A 16,765-nucleotide genomic window follows, 5' to 3' on the forward strand; every position below is an offset into this window, starting at 1 on the left:
CCCTCTCCTGTATGGACTTACCGGAAACCCAGTTCCTGCCTTAATGTTTCTGCTCTGGGGCTTCCATCCTGGCCTCCCTGATCCTCTCACTGCCTCCCTACCCAACTCTCCCACCCCCCGCCCCAGCTGGGGCTCCAGTGGGACATCCTCACCATGCCCAGGGTGCCCCTGCTCACACCTACATCCCAGCCGCTACTTAGCTCACACCTGTACCTTTTCTTGGCCTTCCCCATCCCTCCACCTGACTGTGCTCCTTCTACTCCTTCCTTTCCCTTCTTACCGGGTTCATGCTTACCCATTGCTTAATTCTCAGAAGAGAGGGTCCTCAGGGAGGCCTTCCCTCATCCCCCCACCTCTCCCTTCCATTCCCATGCACAGACAGAACCCCTGTCTGGGGTCTCTATGTGTGTGATTATCTATCTCTGGTCAGTTTCTCCCAGGGGCGCCAGGCTCCTGGGGTGGGAACCGATCTGTCATATTGCTGCTGTGTTCCCAGCATGGAACAGCACTGGCTCATAGTAGGATGGAGGATAGGTGGTTGGTGGTGTGGACAGAGAGACGGATGGACAGATGGGTGGATGGACTTGGACAGGTAGGCATGGGCTGGGTGACAGTGTGGGCAGCGAACAGGTGGAGGAGGGATGAGTGGACGGGTACACGGGTAAGCACTGACCAGGTAACAGGAGACTGGACCCGGGTGGGTGGAATGCAACAGAAAACTCCTGGTCCAAGAGTCAGGAGACCTGTGTTCAAGTTCAGCCTTGCTGCCTATTAATACCAAGGCCTGTGCAGTTGTGGGCATGCCCTGTTGCCTCTCTTTGCCTCTGTTTCCATCTTTCGGCTCTTCTGCTTCGTTGTTGCTTTTAGTTCACTGCATAGAATCCTTTCCATCCTCCCATCCCCCAGTTTTTCTGGAGGCACCACATGAACAGAACCAGAGGGAGCAGCTGAGCAAGAGGGCAGGGCATCCCTTCAGGAGCCCAGGGACCAGGAACAGAGCATGAAAACTCAGCCGGACAGTCCATGCCCCTGGCTCTGGGGGTACCTCTGCTCCAGGGTTGTTTGGCTCCACTTAAGGTGCTGTGGAGCAGAGCCAGAAATCTGCAGTTTTCACAAGCCCCTCTCCAGGATTTTGAGCTCATCTCTGGGTAAGGCTCACTGCCGCCTTCCAGGATGACTGGACCCTACAGGTCAGCAGCCCCGTGTGCTCATGCGTGTGCCTGTGCTGCGGGGGATGGGGTGGCCGTGACGTTTTCTTTAAAAAAACAAAACAAAACAGGTTGGAAACAACCAGGATGTCCATTGGTGGAGCTGGTTATGCAGGCTGCCCACTCCCTGGAGGACCCAGCGGGCGCTGGAAATAAGGAAGAAGGTCCTGATAGGCCGAGATCTCCTAGACACGGCTGGGTGGAAAAAGCAGTGCAGATTCCTGCTGGTGGTTTCAGCATTTGTGTTAAAACATTCTTAAAAGCAGAGCAATGTGGATATGCGTGGACAGTTCTAGAAGGACACCCAAGAAATAGGCCACGGGTGGCCTCTGGGGAAGGACCTGGGGGACCAGGAGTAGGAAGAATACCCCTGGTTGTGTGTGAATTCCTCCTGAGTCCGGGGTTGGAATTTGGACCCTAACAGGCTGTGAGACCCGAAGCCCCTCTCTGAGCCTCAGTTTCCCCTTGTGTAAAAGGGCTGTAAAGCTTCTAGCCTGGGCCTAGCCAGCATGGAGGGCCCGGGCAACTTGATCCTGCTTCGGCTTTCATTTCCTGGGACACTCCTGGTTGGGCCTCACCTTCTACCAGCCCCACTGGGCCCAGGGAGGGTGGGTCCCCCGGGGAGGGGGCGGCTCAGTCCAGGGTGGGGCTGAGCTGGAAAAACCGGCAAGGTTGGAGCGGGTGTGCAGGCACCATCTTCACTCCTCTGCCTGGAGGCTGCCCAGGGCCACTCACTCCCATCTGGTGCCCCTGAGGGGCTGGGACCAGAAGAGCAGCCCCCCACCCCTTTCACCAAGCTTCAGGCTGGAGAAGAGGGGAAAGGGGAGCATGACTGGCATTGGGCCAGGGTTGGGGGACAAGGAGACAGAGAAACAGGGAGACACGTGGCGGGGGTGGGGAGACAGAGAGAGAGAGACAGCTAGGAAGTGAAAAAGACAGAGAGAGACAGGAAAGAGAGAAGGAGAGAAAAGAAGGAAAGACAGGAAGACAAGGAGAGAAAGAGGGCAGGAGAGAGACGGTGAAAGAGAAAGACACACGCACATACATGCGCGCACACGCACATACGCACATGCATGCATGGAGCCAGATTCAGGTGAGAGAAGCAAAGAAATCAGTGAGAAGGAAGGAGACAGTGGAGCTCTCTGGATCTGGATCTGGGTGGGAGTGGGGGCTGGGCGCCCTGGCAGGGTGCCTGGGGCTGGCCAAGGGTGCGGAGTGCCAGGGAGGGAGGGTGTGGGCCAGGGGCCCAGGGTGCTGAAGCCACGTCCCCAGCATGGCATTTTCCACACCTCTGGGTTGTAGCTGGGGGCCTGACTTGTCCTAGGAAGCAGCTCAGGGCCCCTAGCTTCTTGGCTTTCCAGTCCTCCCTTGGGACCTTGTACCTGGAGGCTGCCTCCCCAGGGGGCCCTCTCAGATCAGCCCTGGGAAGGCCTGAGGTGAAACTGAGCTAATTAGTGCTTAGAATTGAGATAATCGCTGTCTGGAATGTTCTCTAGGAGGTCCAGATGGGGGCAGAGAGCCAGGGGCCACAGGGTGCCTGGGATTGGCCCAGCCGGCCCTCTACCTGCTGGCTGTTAGAGCCCTGTATGTTGGAAGTGAGGAGACCCAGGAGGCCTGGATCCTCAACTTTTAGCACTTGTAGTTGCTCAGGTCTCTCTATGCTATCCTGTACAGCAGATCCAGTGAACTCCAGTCTCATCACCTCTGCCACAACTCCTGCCTGAAGCCTTTTATGACTCCCATGGCGTAAGCTATAATCCGAACACCTCACCTTGGCCTCACCTCCTCATCACCCACTTGCCCATCTGTTCATGCTCCTGCCTCATCACTGTGGCCCTCCCTTTCCACTCTCTTACCCTCAACATTCCATACTGGGCTGCCTCAGGACCTTTGCATATGCTATATCCCCTTCTAGCCTCCTCTTCCTCCACCTCTTCTCAGAGCTCTTCCTACACATCCTTCAGGCCTTAGCTCAAAGTCACCTCGTTGGGGGGGAGGCACAGTCCCCACATCTCTCCTTCCAACGCTCAGCACTACCCATTGTCTTAATGGTATTCCTTATTTGATGCCTGTTTCCTCCATGCAAGTGAGGCTCCCTGAGGACAGGTGCGGGGTGTGCTTGGTCACCATTGTGTTCCATAGGACCTGACACAGAGCAGGTATTCCACAAGCAAGCCGCTGACCACCAAGAAGCAGCCTGGACATTTTTGTTGTTGTTGTTGTGTGGATTCCTCCTGGAAAGGGACCCTGCTGACCCCTGGATCTCCCTTCTCCATCCCCATCCCTCTTCCAGCCCCAGCCCCAGGAAATCCTGCCTCTGAGTCTTGAGACGCCCTGGCGTGGGGAGGGGGAGCTGGCCATGGTGTTGTAATGAATCACTGGCCAGAATCTGGTCTTGATTATCTCTAGGCTGGCGTGGCTTGCCTGTCCTCCCGGGGGCTGGGACCACAGGCCACTGTATCAGGCGCCCCAGGTATCCCACTGGGCCTCTTGCCTCTGGCTGCAGATAACAGCACAGGGCCTGATGGCCAAACCAGTGCTACAGGCCTCTGCACCAGGGACCTGCTCAGTGGCCTCGGGGAAGCCCCTGCCTCTCTCTGGGTTGCGGGGTCACACAGGGTGGTGTCTTTCCCCGTAGGAAAGAGTGAGGAACTTGGTAGAAATGGGGTCTGTGGCTGGTAGTCCATGGATGTAATAATCACACTGAGTTCTCAAGGACGCTGAAATGAGAACGTGATTGGTGACATAGGGCAAAATTCCCATGTGTTCCCAGCTGGGGGGTCGTGTGGTTCCCAGCTGGGGGTTGTGGGCAGGATCCCTCCTGCCCCAAGGTCCCCAGATGCCTGAGATTTACAAGTGTCCTGGGCCCATCAAGGTGGAACAGAAAGTACTGGCAAGAGTTCACGCTTCAGAGGGATGTGCTTAAGTGAGAGCCTCTCTGTGAAGTGCTTGAAACAACACCTGACTCGTAGGAAGTGATCAATAACTAGCATTACTGTCACCTCCTACAGTCTTGCCTCACCCTGTCCCCACCTCTCTGTGCTCTCTACCCCCACCACCATTCAAGCTTGGGTGATTCACCTGAGTGTAATATTACAATAGCCTCCAAATGATCTCTGCTCCCAGTCTCAGCCCCAGATCTGTTCTTTGCATGCTGCCAGACAGAGCCTTAAAAAACGTAAGCTTCATCACCTCCTCCCTTGCTCAACAGTCACCCATGACTCCTGCTGCCCTCAGAATAAGGATTAACTTCCTAATCACCACCTGCACTTGCTGCATGATGGTCGACCCGTGTCTCCTAATCTCCTATTACTCTCACTCTCATTCACTCTGCTAGAGAGCTACCTTGGTTTCCTTTTAGTAAATCTGGCTACTGTCTGCCTCAGGGCCTTTGGACATGCTGCACTCACTACTGAAGTGCTTTCCTCGCTGCTCCTTACCTAGGTAGTGCCCAAATCTCACATCAGGGGGACCTCCTGAAGTGGGCACTGTGCTGACCCACCCAGATACCCTTACACTGGACCCTGCACTCATCTCTCAGCTGCCATGCAACATTGGCCCCTACGGGCACCTAGCTAGAGCTGCTTTCTGGAGCTCTCACCGAACAGGAGCTGCCCCACTTATGTGGCCCTCTCACCCCCAAAGAGGTGGACAGACACAACCAATGACTGATTAAATCAGAGAAATAAAGCTCAGCCTACTTAGTTCAGGGGGGCGGGAATCCTCTCTGTAGACTGTTCAAGCTCCAGAGCTGCCCATGAGATTAGGTCAAAGTTAGACTTCAGCTGAGACCACATCCTAGCTTCGCTCTACCCACGTGTCCTGTTTCATTCTTTCCTTTTCTCCCCAAAGCACTCTTTAATGAATCACATGAATTCCACTCTCTGTTTCAGGCTCTGCTTCTGGGCATTCAGACCTAAGACATCTCCTCAGGGAAGCCTTTCTTGATCCCCCTTTCTGGTTTCATCTCCATGGATCTCTCTTGGCAGCCCTCATTATGGCCATATTTTTACACCTTCTCAGATGTTTATTTGATTGAGGTCTGTCCCCTACTCCAGAATGCAAAGTGGAGATCACGTTGACCCTGTCCTCTGCTGCAGCCCCTGCCCATTACAGGGTCTGCCACACAGTAGGTACTCAACCAATATTTGCTGAATGACTGAATGCACAATGGGTGGGCGAGCTGGAGATTAGGGGGGCTGGGCATCATCGAGGCCCCAGGTTCTTTCCATCTCCTCGCAGCCCAGCTCCTCACAGCTCCATGATGGTGCCAAAGCTCCTGCCATCTCTCTGTCGCAGAGCCAGGGCCCAGGCAGGAAAAGGCCCTCAAGTGTCCTCTTAAGAATGAAGAAACTAGGGGCGCCTGGGTGGCTCAGTGGGTTAAGCCGCTGCCTTCGGCTCAGGTCATGATCTCAGGGTCCTGGGATCGAGTCCCGCATCCGGCTCTCTGCTCAGCAGGGAGCCTGCTTCCCTTCCCCTCTCTCTGCCTGCCTCTCTGTCTACTTGTGATCTCTCTCTCTGTCAAATAAATAAATAAAATCTTAAAAAAAAAAAAAAAGAATGAAGAAACTATTCCCAGAAGTCTCTTGGCAGACTTCCCCATCTCACTGGCCACAGAGTATTCCAGATCTCGCCTCAGCCAATCACTGCAAGGGGAGAGAGGGGGTCATGTTTGATTTGAGCCAATCAGAATTCACTCTGAGGGTGGTGGGCGGGGTTTGCCCTTGACTGGGAGAAGCCTGAATCCATCTGGGGCCAGGTCTGCTCATGAGCTATGGACCCTTGAACGGAGGACCTTTTTCATGTGGATCCCTCCCTGGGGAGCCCTTGGGTGGTGGTGTGAGAAGGGAAGTGGGGTTGGGTGAGTGTTTCAGGCATGTTAGGTGGCCAGACACCTTCCCTCAGTAACTGTTTATGGCCAGTAATGGAGAGGAGGTGGGTGGGCCCAGAGGGTGAGTGTGTAGGGGAGAGACCCAGAGACATGATGGAGAGATGGAGAGACACTGAGGGAGAGACAGAGACAAAGTGGAGAGACAAAGGGAGCCACGCTTTGAGGGTTGGTCTGAGAGACACAAGGAAGAAGAGAGACAGGGAGGTAAATTAGGGAGAAGAAGGAGAGAGAGAGACTTTGCCAGGAAATCTTTTGCCATCGGCACCTTGAGTGGTTGGAGGGCCCGTTGTGGTGGAAGCAACATCCCTGTTCCCTTTTCTTTGGCGTCCGGGGCGAGTCATGGGTCCAGCCTGAGCCTTGGTGTCCTCCTCTGCTGGATGGGGTAAATGACGCTCTTTCACAAGACTGTCCTGAGATGCCCAACACCCTGGGATTACTGTTGGCCAGTGGCCTTCTTTGGCCTGTAAATGGCTTGGAGTGGTAGGAATTGTCACCCTAGTGATGGGTTCAGGATCATGGCAGGAAGGCAGGAGGGATCCGGGCCATGGTGTGATTCTAAAGCCCCCGTCCTGTCTGTGCCCCATGTAGCCGGCTTGGGCAGTGAGGGGAAGGAGGGGGTATCCTGGCTGCCTGGCACCCCCAGGGGTAGTGCTGGCCAGTAACTACGATGGCTGCCATGTTCTAAGTGCTTCCTGGGTGCCAGACACCAACCCCATGGGAGAAGCACTGCTTAATTCCATCTCGCTTGTAATTCCCATTTTACAGGCGAGGGAACAGGCTCAGAGAGCCGCAGTAACTTCCTAACAACAGAACCGGGCTTCGCAGTCGGGCAGGCCAGGGTCCGAGTCCCTGCTCCACACCTGATAGGCTGGGTGACCTGGAGCAGTCACTCCCTCTCTCTGAGCCTCACTTTTCACATTGTAAAATAGAAAAATAACAATTTAAAGGTGGATACAATGATTTTTTTTTTTAAAGATTTTATTTGTTTATTTGACAGAGAGAGATCACAAGTAGACAGAGAGGCAGGCAGAGAGAGAGAGAGGGAAGCAGGCTCCCTGCTGAGCAGAGAGCCCGATGCGGGACTCGATCCCAGGACCCTGAGATCATGACCTGAGCTGAAGGCAGCGGCTTAACCCACTGAGCCACCCAGGTGCCCCGATACAATGATTTTTTAAAAAAGATTTATTCATTTACTTGAGAGAGAAAGAGAACAAGCAGGAGAAGGGGCAGACAGGGAGGGAGAGAGAATCCTTCAGGCAGACCCTGTGCTGAGCACAGAGTCCTCACGGGACTCAATCTCACAACCCCATAGTCATGACCTGAGCTGAAACCAAGAGTCAGATGCTCAAACAATTTGAGTCCCCAGGTGCTCTGGTTGATACAAAGATTAAATGAGATGGTGAACGGAAAGTCCTCAACACAGGGCCAGGTACAGAGTAAGTGCTCAGAACTTGTTAAAAGGTATGTTGGATAACAGTATGAGAGTGATTTAAAAATAATTCATTTTTTTAAATTTTAAAATTTAAAATAAAATTTAAAAATAATTCATTTAATTGCTCTCCTTTTTTCAGAGGAAGAATTGAGGTTCAGAGGGGGAAGTGACTTGCCCAATGTCACCAGCTGAGTAGAGGAGACAGATTTTAACCTGGTGGGTCTGGGGCCAGTGCTCGCTCCCAGCCCTCCATGCCACCATGATGGCTCAGCCCTGGATGGCCTGTTTGGGACTCAATCCTTGTGGGTGAAGAAGAAGATGACTGTGGCCTGGCCTGATATCCCTGCAGCCCAGCACCAGCCATGATCACCCATTGGGGCGATTGCAAAACCCCACTCCCTTCACTAGCCGATAAAGGGTGCCCATTGCAAAACTCAGCGGAGAAATTATTAAGTGTTGTGTCATTCTGCGGCCAGGCTCTGGGTGCTCCTTTCCTGCCCAGAGGCCTGGGTGGGGCCGACGCCTCACTCTCTCCCTTTACAACCCTGACCCTGGGAGAAGCTGGGGTGGGGGTCAGCGTGGGGCTTTTGGAGAGTGGGCAGAGGACAGATCCAGCTACCGAGTCCACCCATAGCCCCCTGCTCTCAGGAAATGGCAGCTCCGTCCGTCCTTTCAGGTGTTCAGGCCCAAGCCTTGGGATGAGTTGCCATTTCTTGCCCCACATCCAATAACTGGTCAGGAAATCATGTCGGCTCTACCTTTGAAACTCACCCAGACTCCAGCCAGGATCCCCCCTTCCACTTGTACATGGGACTCAAAGCACTTCCCCTCTCATCTTGCTACTCCTACCTTGACTCAGTCCATTCTCCACACAGAGCCAAAGGGATTCTGTTCGAGCCAAGTGGATCATAAGTCAGATTTTGTCTCTGCTTAGAACTCTCCATGGTTCCCGTCTCAGAACACATGCTGAAATCCTTCCAAGGGCCACACGCCCTGTCCTCATCTGGCCCCACTGCCTTTCTGACCTCATGCCCACCATACTCTCTCCCTTACTTGCTGTGTTCCAGCCACAGTGGTCTCCTTGCTGTTCCTCTAACATACCAGGTCTGATCTCACCCCAGGGCCTTTGCACTTGCTGCTCCCTCTGCCTGGAATATTCTTCCCCATTTCTTTCACACTGCTGGACCTCTCACTTTATTCTGGTCCCATCTTGATGTCACCACCTAGGGGAGGCCTTTCGAGGCTACCCTGTTAAAGTGTCACCCTCCACTATCACCTTCATCCCCATAATCCTTCTTCCTGACTTGCCATCATTATACATTTGTTTATTTGTTTAATGTCTGTCTTCTTCCTTTGATTGTCCTCTTCCTCAGGGCAGGGATGGCTGTCTGTTTTGTTCACCGTGCTCCCTTGGCGCCCAGCCTGGGCCTGGCATCTCGTAAGTGCTCCCCAGAGAGTGACTGAATCTGTGGATGGGTGGGCAGGAGGGGCCATGGCAGCCCAGATCATGCCAGCCCATGGCTTGAGGCTGGTGCTCGGAGTGTGCTCCTCCCTCCTGCAGGTCGCAACTGGAGGGGGCTCCCCACTGGCCCAACTCCCCCCCCAAACCCTCTCCCCAGCTCTATGACATCACTCGCTGTGCGTGCTGCTTTGCTTCCGTAATTATCAGCCTTCCTCTGCCCAGACTCTGAGCTCTCTGAGGACAGGACCTCATCTGCCTCAGTGGCACTACTGTCCCCAGGGCCCAGCACTGGGCCTGGCACCCTGGGGGACAGGCCAGTGGCTGGCTGTTCCATGTTCGCCTCATAGGCTCCATTGACAGGGCCGGTCATGGCCAGGAGGGAGTTAAGAGGAGCCTAGGTGCCTGGACCTGCAAAGTCAGGGAGAGAAGGGGGCCCACTCAGGCCTTAATTATAACACATCCCATAATGACACGGTGTTATAATAGGCACACAAAGTGTACTAATCTGATATTATATCTGGGCTTTTTACAATAGATACAATCAACCGGCCGCAGTTTGCTAACTCATTCTCGACCTATCTCCACACTCCACCTAGATTATTATCGGCTTCCTTAATTAAGTGGAAGGCAAAGCTCTCCAGGCGATGCCCACAGCCCCAGCACCAACGAGTCCGGCCTGGCCCTCCCATAAGCTGGGATAATAGCTACTCCCACATGGGGTGAGGCTTGTGCTGCCTTCTCCATCCCAACCCCCTGTCCCAGGCTGGGGTGTGACAGGCCTGTTCAAGGTCTAGTGAGCCACAAATGTGAACCACCAAGGACTTGAACTGGTGGTCCGTGGGCTGGGTCAGCCTTGAGGTGCATTGAGTTTGGCCTGTGGGGTGCTTTTGTGAAAGTCAAATGAGTGGCCAACACTGAAAAATTAGGGCATTGTATACAAACATCCAGATCTCTGGCTTCTCTTGAGAGATGGGAAAATCCGGGAACTCTGGGCTCACATGAACTGTGCGCTGGAGTGGAGATGCTGTATCCATAGGCAGGAAATGGCCACAGTTGCCACCCCCCTCCCCACCTGCTTCCCTTTTATGTTCCTGCCTGACTCCTGTAGGCAGCTGAGTTTGCAACCCCTGCTCTTGGTTTAGAGGTCAGTTACCTATTTGCAAGATGGGAAACTGAGGCTTGGAAGAGGCAAATGACTGAACTGATATTGCACAGTGAGGCTGGAACTCAGGTGACCACTTGTTAAAAGACCTTTAACAAGTCTTTACTGAACACCCACTCTATACAGGCAGTGGGGACACAGAGAGACCACGATTGGCAGAGTCCTGTCCTCTGGGGGTGACAGTCTTCCATGTCACAGCCATATTGTCCCCTCTGTTGCTGGGAAACTGTTGCAAATGGGTCCTTTCTTATCCCCTTGGGGTAGCTGCTGGCCCCCATCCCAGGACAGGGACCAGAGGCAGCCATCTTGGAAGGAAGCCCTTGACAGGGGCTCCCACAACAGGTGGCCACTACTCCCTAACAGGGAGGGGTGGGGGGAGGGTGTGGGGAGGGTAGGAGTGGGTATGGGGGCAGGGAGTGAACAGAGTATGCACGGTATCAGCCAGACAGAGCATGAGCACTTTTCTGTCCTGCTTGAACCAAAGGTGAATCAAATGGGCTTCTCCCACTGCCCTTGTAAAGGCAGGAAGTGGAGGGACAATTTGAGGGAATCCCCAAGTCCCCCACTTGCTAGTCCAGAGAAAAGGCATTTGTTCAGCCCGGGTAGGACAAATTGCTTCCCACTCCTACAGCACCGCCTCTGGTTAGGAGGAGAAACTGCAGCCTGGAACCTGGCTCCCCAGTCCCTGGGCTTTGGACTCAGGTAGGGATCCACTGACTCCAGGGCCACAAGGGCTCTTCCAGACCTGCTGGCCTCGCAGGATCCACATCTGAAGAGCATTAAGCAGCCCGAGAGCTCTGTGGCTGGCTCCCCACTGACGCGGGGTAGGGGGTTGGGGGGGGATGAATAACAGTCCCAGCCATCATGTGCGTTGCTAAAAATAAACTTGACATACTTTTGCATTGGGAAACAATGTAGATTCCAAACATTCTCAAAGGGCAGAGAGGGGGGAAAAAAGGAAGAATGGAAATCAGGTTTTCGAGCTTAGTAATTAATTAGCCTGTAAACAAATGACTCACACTCCTTGGCTATTTTTCTTTCCGTTTTGCGTGGATTTTTGTGGGGACCAGGGGAAGGACGCCAAGTGAGCCGAGCTGATAGGCAAGACAGGGCCCACATGTGCCAGCCTGGGTGGAGGGTGTTGAGGAGTTGGCCCGTTAGAGAGTGAGAGGAAAAGCCAGGTGAAGGGAATGGCATGTGCGGTGGCCTTGAGAACCCAAAGAGCTTGTCATGTTAGAGGGACAGTGAGGAGACCCGTGTGGCTCATATAGAGCGGACAGAGGAGGGCTGAGGCCAGAAAGGTCTGTGGGGCCAGATCACGCAGAGCTGGGTAGGCTGTTTGAGGGCATCTAGACTTGATCCCGAAGATGGTGGGAGCCGTGGAGGGGTTTTGAGCTAAGAAGGAACATTATCTGATTTATATAATGATGTCATTTTCAAAACGGATGAAGAGAAAAATAAACTCTAAATGTTCCCTCTTGTTTGGGCGTTTCTGGTACTTAGATTTGCCAAGTAAATGATTATTTAGTGGTTACATTTCTTAGAGGTTTATATGTTTAGTGTCTGTCTCCTCTTTGAGAGTGTCAGCCCCATGATATCTGAGACTTTGTTGGTCTTACTTCTGTGTCCCCAGTGCTGAGACCACTGCTTGGCACACAGTGGGAGCACAATAAATGTCAAATGACTGTGCCCTCTTTGCAAGGTCAATGACCTCATTCCATTTTGTAGAGGAGGAGCGGAGGACAGGGAGTTCTCTATGGCCACCTTGGGATGGTCCCAGGAAAAGACAGGTTTTATTTAGTTCAAAATAAGGAGAAATTTTTTGGCTGAAAAATCTATTTTGCGAGGGACTGAGCTCCCCAGCAGTGGGGGCATTCAGCTATAGACCACACTAGCAGCCTTATAGTACCCCTCTCTGATTTGAGACAAACTCTGTGTTGGCTCATAGATGCCACCTGACAATTCATGAGGTTAGCATGTTGTTATAGCCATCGTGTATATGGAGAAAGGGAGGCCCAGAGAGGAGTCGTAACATGACCAAGGACACTTGATTACAAGTGGGGAAGCCCAGGCTGGGATCTGGGTCTGACTATAAAGACTGTACTTTATATCCTTTTCTGATCCGTAGACTTTGATTTAAATCTCTGCTCCACCACTTAGATGCTATATAACCTTGGGCAAGTCACTTTACTTTTTCTGATCTTCCGTGTTTGGTTACATGAAATGGGGATGTGGATACCTATACTAAATCGGTCTGAGTGGATAACAGTTGGCACATGGACGTTCAAAACAGGCGCACTCTCTGCTGGTATCCTTCGGCCTTTGGTCCCCCTCCTGGGCCACTGACCTCCTTTAGGCCAGCAACTCCATGGAGCCCACTGTCCCGCCTCTACCCGCCCACTGGGTGTTGATTCACCCATGAGCTTCTTGCCCTCTGCCTGTGTTTTCTTCTTCCTTTTCTTGGTAAACCCACTGTCTCCCGCGATTGCCAAAGCTTCTCTCAGGGAGCAGGCAGTGGGGGGGACCCTATCATCCCACAGAATGTCTCTGCTGCTTCCGCATCCCTCCCACCCTCACCACACCCAGCTGAGATCACCAGGCACGAGGCCGGGACCATGGACACAGGTCACAGTTGGGGGCTTAATTAATCATAATGGGGCAGGTCGGGCTCTGGCTGCTCCCGGGTCCGATACGGGGAGGGCCGTGATAGTGGGGAGATAGGGGAGGGGGTGTCAAAGGAAAAAGTTTAGGAAAGATGGCGTTCACAGCCAATGGTGGGCAAATACATGGAAGGACCCACCTGAGTGCTAAGGGGGCAGGCACTTACAGGGGCCCGGGTGCCAGAGGTGGGCGGGGGTTCTTGGAGAAGGCTTCATGGAGGAGGTGTGTCTGGAGCTAGGTAAGCAGAGGGGAGGTGGGGCATGGGCTCTGAGGCCAGCTCACTGGGGCTTGAATCTCAGCTTTGCCCCTTTCCCATTATGTGAACTGGTCAATTTCACATCTCCCTCTGCCTCTCGGTTTCCTCATTTGGAAAAAGACCTTATCGTGGCACCCCCTCACAGAATGTGCTTAGGACTAAGTGAGATGATGCATGAGCAGGGCTGGGAATACAGCTAGTGCTCAGTACAGGAGGTTATTATTTTTATTCTTCCTATCAGCATAATGGAAAGTACTGCAGTCTTAGCCTCAGACAGGCCTGGGTGCAAATCTCTTTTCCACATCTCCGTGTTTTGGAGGAGGCCTCCTCACCACAGCCTTGGTTTCCTCACACAGAGATGGAGATGCTTTGACTTCACAGGGTTCCTCATGAGGATGGAGCCTGTGAAGCAATACAGGTGCTTAGCTCAGTGGCTGGCATGGAGTAGGCGCTCAAAAAACAGTGATCGGCCTTCCCTAACCTTATGGACGTGTGGTTGAAATCAGGGTCGATTTCAACCAGGTCCGAGCCCTGGCTCTGCTGCCCCGGCTTGCTCTGGGGATTAGGACCGTTGCATAGTGTACCCATTCAGGTGCCTGCAGGCAGTAGATGTGGTTCTGCCACTTTCACAATAAGGAAAATGAGGCTCAGAGAGGTAAAGCCACTGGCCCATGATGGGCCTCCCAGTCTGCTTGACTCTAGAGCCTGTCTTTTTTTAAGGATGGGGGAGGTTTTTCAGCAGGTGCATTGCTGGGGACATGTCCCACCCAGGGCCTTTTAGGTCCACCACGGACGCTGACATAATAGCTTTTCAATGACTAAAGCAATCAGTGAAGGCAGTGACTCTTGGCACGAGCTTCCGGGTTCCAGCCATGTGTTTCCAGGGCCCCTGTCCCAGGCTGGGGACAGGGTGGGGGGGGGGGGTGGCTTTGCTCTTGGGGCAAGGGGCAGCCTCTGCAGCCTGGGTCTTTCTCCTTCGATCCAAGCAGCTCTGTAGCCCGCTGCCTATTTTTCTTTCTTTTCTTTTTTCTTTCTTTCTTTTTTTTGGTTACTCTTGGGTACTTTGGGCTATTCTTTCGTCTCGAATCGGAATCTCCCGATGTTTGGAGAATTCCCTGCTCTACCAGCATTTTGCATCTCCCACAAAGGATGCTGAAACGAGGAGACTCGGTTTCCAGCCTCTCTTGACACGTCACTCGGCTCAGCCAATCAGAGGTGCCGTCCTGTGGGGCGTCTACTCGGGCTCCATCCCGGAGGCATTAGTTCCCCGCAGGTCACGTTGCTGCTTCCTGCTCGGAATCCTCCATGTCTCCCCATTGCCCTCAGGATAAAACCCAAACTCCCCCTCATGTCCCATAAGGACCTCACCTCCCTCGGCCTGTCTCCTCCTCACTCCTCCAGCCACATGGGCCTCCCTCAGCTAAACTCAACACTCTGAGCTCATACCTGCTGCAGGGCCTGTGTGTTTGTTCTTCTGTTGTTCGACCTCCGTTGGGCAGGTGAGGAAATGGGGCTGAAGGGAACTGTGCAAGGTGCGAGGGGAATTGGAGCTCAGGCTGGCCTGGCCTGTGCCTCACTCAGCGTCACAGCAGCCTCCGCCCAGGCAGAGGCCCCTTCCTCCAGGAAGACCCCACATAGCTCCCCTGGGAGGAGGCGCACCTCTGCTCGCCTCAGCTCAGCTTAACTGCCGCATCCTCAGGACCACTGGAGTGGGCGTTGGGGGGCCATATTGCCCCAGAGGGTGGGAATTGATTCTTGTGGAGGGAAAAACACTTGTTTATGTGTAGAACGCACACACGTGCACACACACAAGCCATAAACAGATACACAGTGTGTCTGTGACATTAAAATTTCTTGGGGCCAGTTAGGAAACAGGTGTCTAAGAATGCTCCCCAAGGGGGCAACAGCATCCAGTTGAGAAACATTAGTTTAACTCAACCTAAACCCACCTGAACTTTGATTTGACTCAACTCCTCAAGTCGACTCAACTCAGCCAAACTCAGCTCACTCAGTTTGGCGTCCCTCAGCGCGGTGTAGCTCCCTCAGTTTACCACAGCTCTGTGCCCCTCAGTTCTGTATAGCGCAGTCCAGTAAAGAACGCAAACTGATTGAACTCAAGTCAACCTAACTCAACTTCACTCACCTTATCTCAACTAGTTGTTCACCTCAGTTCAGCTCAACCGAATTCACCTCGACTCACCTCAATCCCACCCACGTCAATTCAGCTTGAGTCAAGCCCACTCAGTTTCATGCTCAACCCAGCCTAACTCACCTCCTGTCCTCAGCCCACCCCAACTAAACTTGATTTAACTCCCCTCAGCTCGACCTGACTCCACTTTGCCACCTCACCCCACCTGAAACATTCATTCTGTTCATCACCTCCCCTCTCCAGACACCTCCCCAGGTCTTGCAGGAGAGGGATGACTCAGACCTTGTTCCTGCCCCCAGTGTGCTCCCAGTCTAGCTGGGGACCCTGACAGTGCCATCTCTTCAACAGGCACTGTCATGGGGGAAGAACAGGGCACTAGGTGAGCAGCATGGGGTAGCCCTAGGGAGCCCCAGATGACTTCCCACAGGACGAGGATCTAGCTTGGGCAGAAGAGTGGGAGGAAGGACATTCTGGGCAGAAGAACAGCGTGTGCAAAGGGCCTGAGGCAAGGTGGACAGAACATTCAGAGGACTGAAAGTGGCTCCAGCTAGAGGGCAGAGTGGGAGGATGAGGGTGGCTTGGGACAGGTGCAGCCCCCTCGTGGGGGTGCTGGCTTGGGGACAGTGGGCAGCCACTGCAGTATTGAGCAGAGGAGAGATGTGGTTGAAAGGAGGCTTTTGGTTGCTGAGAAGAAACAGAGGTGAGAGGTGGGAGTGAATGTACTGGGCAGTGCCCAAGGTGAGAAATCGGGCACTGGGTTTTGGTAGGGTACAAGCAAGCAGGGAGCTTAAAGAAAGAATTTAGGAAATGAATCATAAAAAAAAATGACCAGAGATCAAGCTTACTCTGGAGCAGGCCTTGTCTACTTGCCTTAAATATCTGGCTAACGTGGTGTCTGGGTGGCTCAGCCAGTTAAGCGTCTGCCTTCAACTGAGGTCATGATCCCAGGGTACTGGGATAGAGCCCTGTGTCGGGCTCCCTGCTTAGCGGGGAGCCTGCTACTCCCTCTCCCTCTGCCCCTCCCCCCATGTTCATGTGCACTCTCTGTCTCTCTCTCTCAAATAAATAAAATCTTTTAAAAGATAAATGAACTAATTTAATCCTCACAGCAATACATGAGGTGGGTATTACTAACCACCCTATTTTATAGATGAGGCAATAGGCTCAAAGAGGCCAAGACATTTGCCCACGGCACTCAGCTCAGGGGCAGAGCTGGGATCTGAACTCAGGCACTGATGCTCCACAGACCTCATGAGCAGCTGCATGTTCCCTTCCCATGGCAGGTGCGGCCTACAGGTCTCCACTCCACGTAACAGGTGCTCAGGAAACCCTTGTTCCAGGAGTTTATGGGGCATGTATCATTGCTGTCATTTGATTTGGGAATGCCCCACCCCCTTCTAAAGGAAGATTCTGTGATCCTTGTCATTTCACAGGAGAGGCAATTGAGGCCCAAGGTTGCAGAGCCAGGAAATGGTGAGGCCGGGATTTGAACCTCAAGTAGGAAAGTGTTCTACAAACAGGCAGTATGGTCTTCCTTAGGGTCT

Source organism: Lutra lutra, chromosome 9 (genome assembly GCF_902655055.1).
Source record: "Lutra lutra chromosome 9, mLutLut1.2, whole genome shotgun sequence".
Taxonomy (NCBI): domain Eukaryota; kingdom Metazoa; phylum Chordata; class Mammalia; order Carnivora; family Mustelidae; genus Lutra; species Lutra lutra.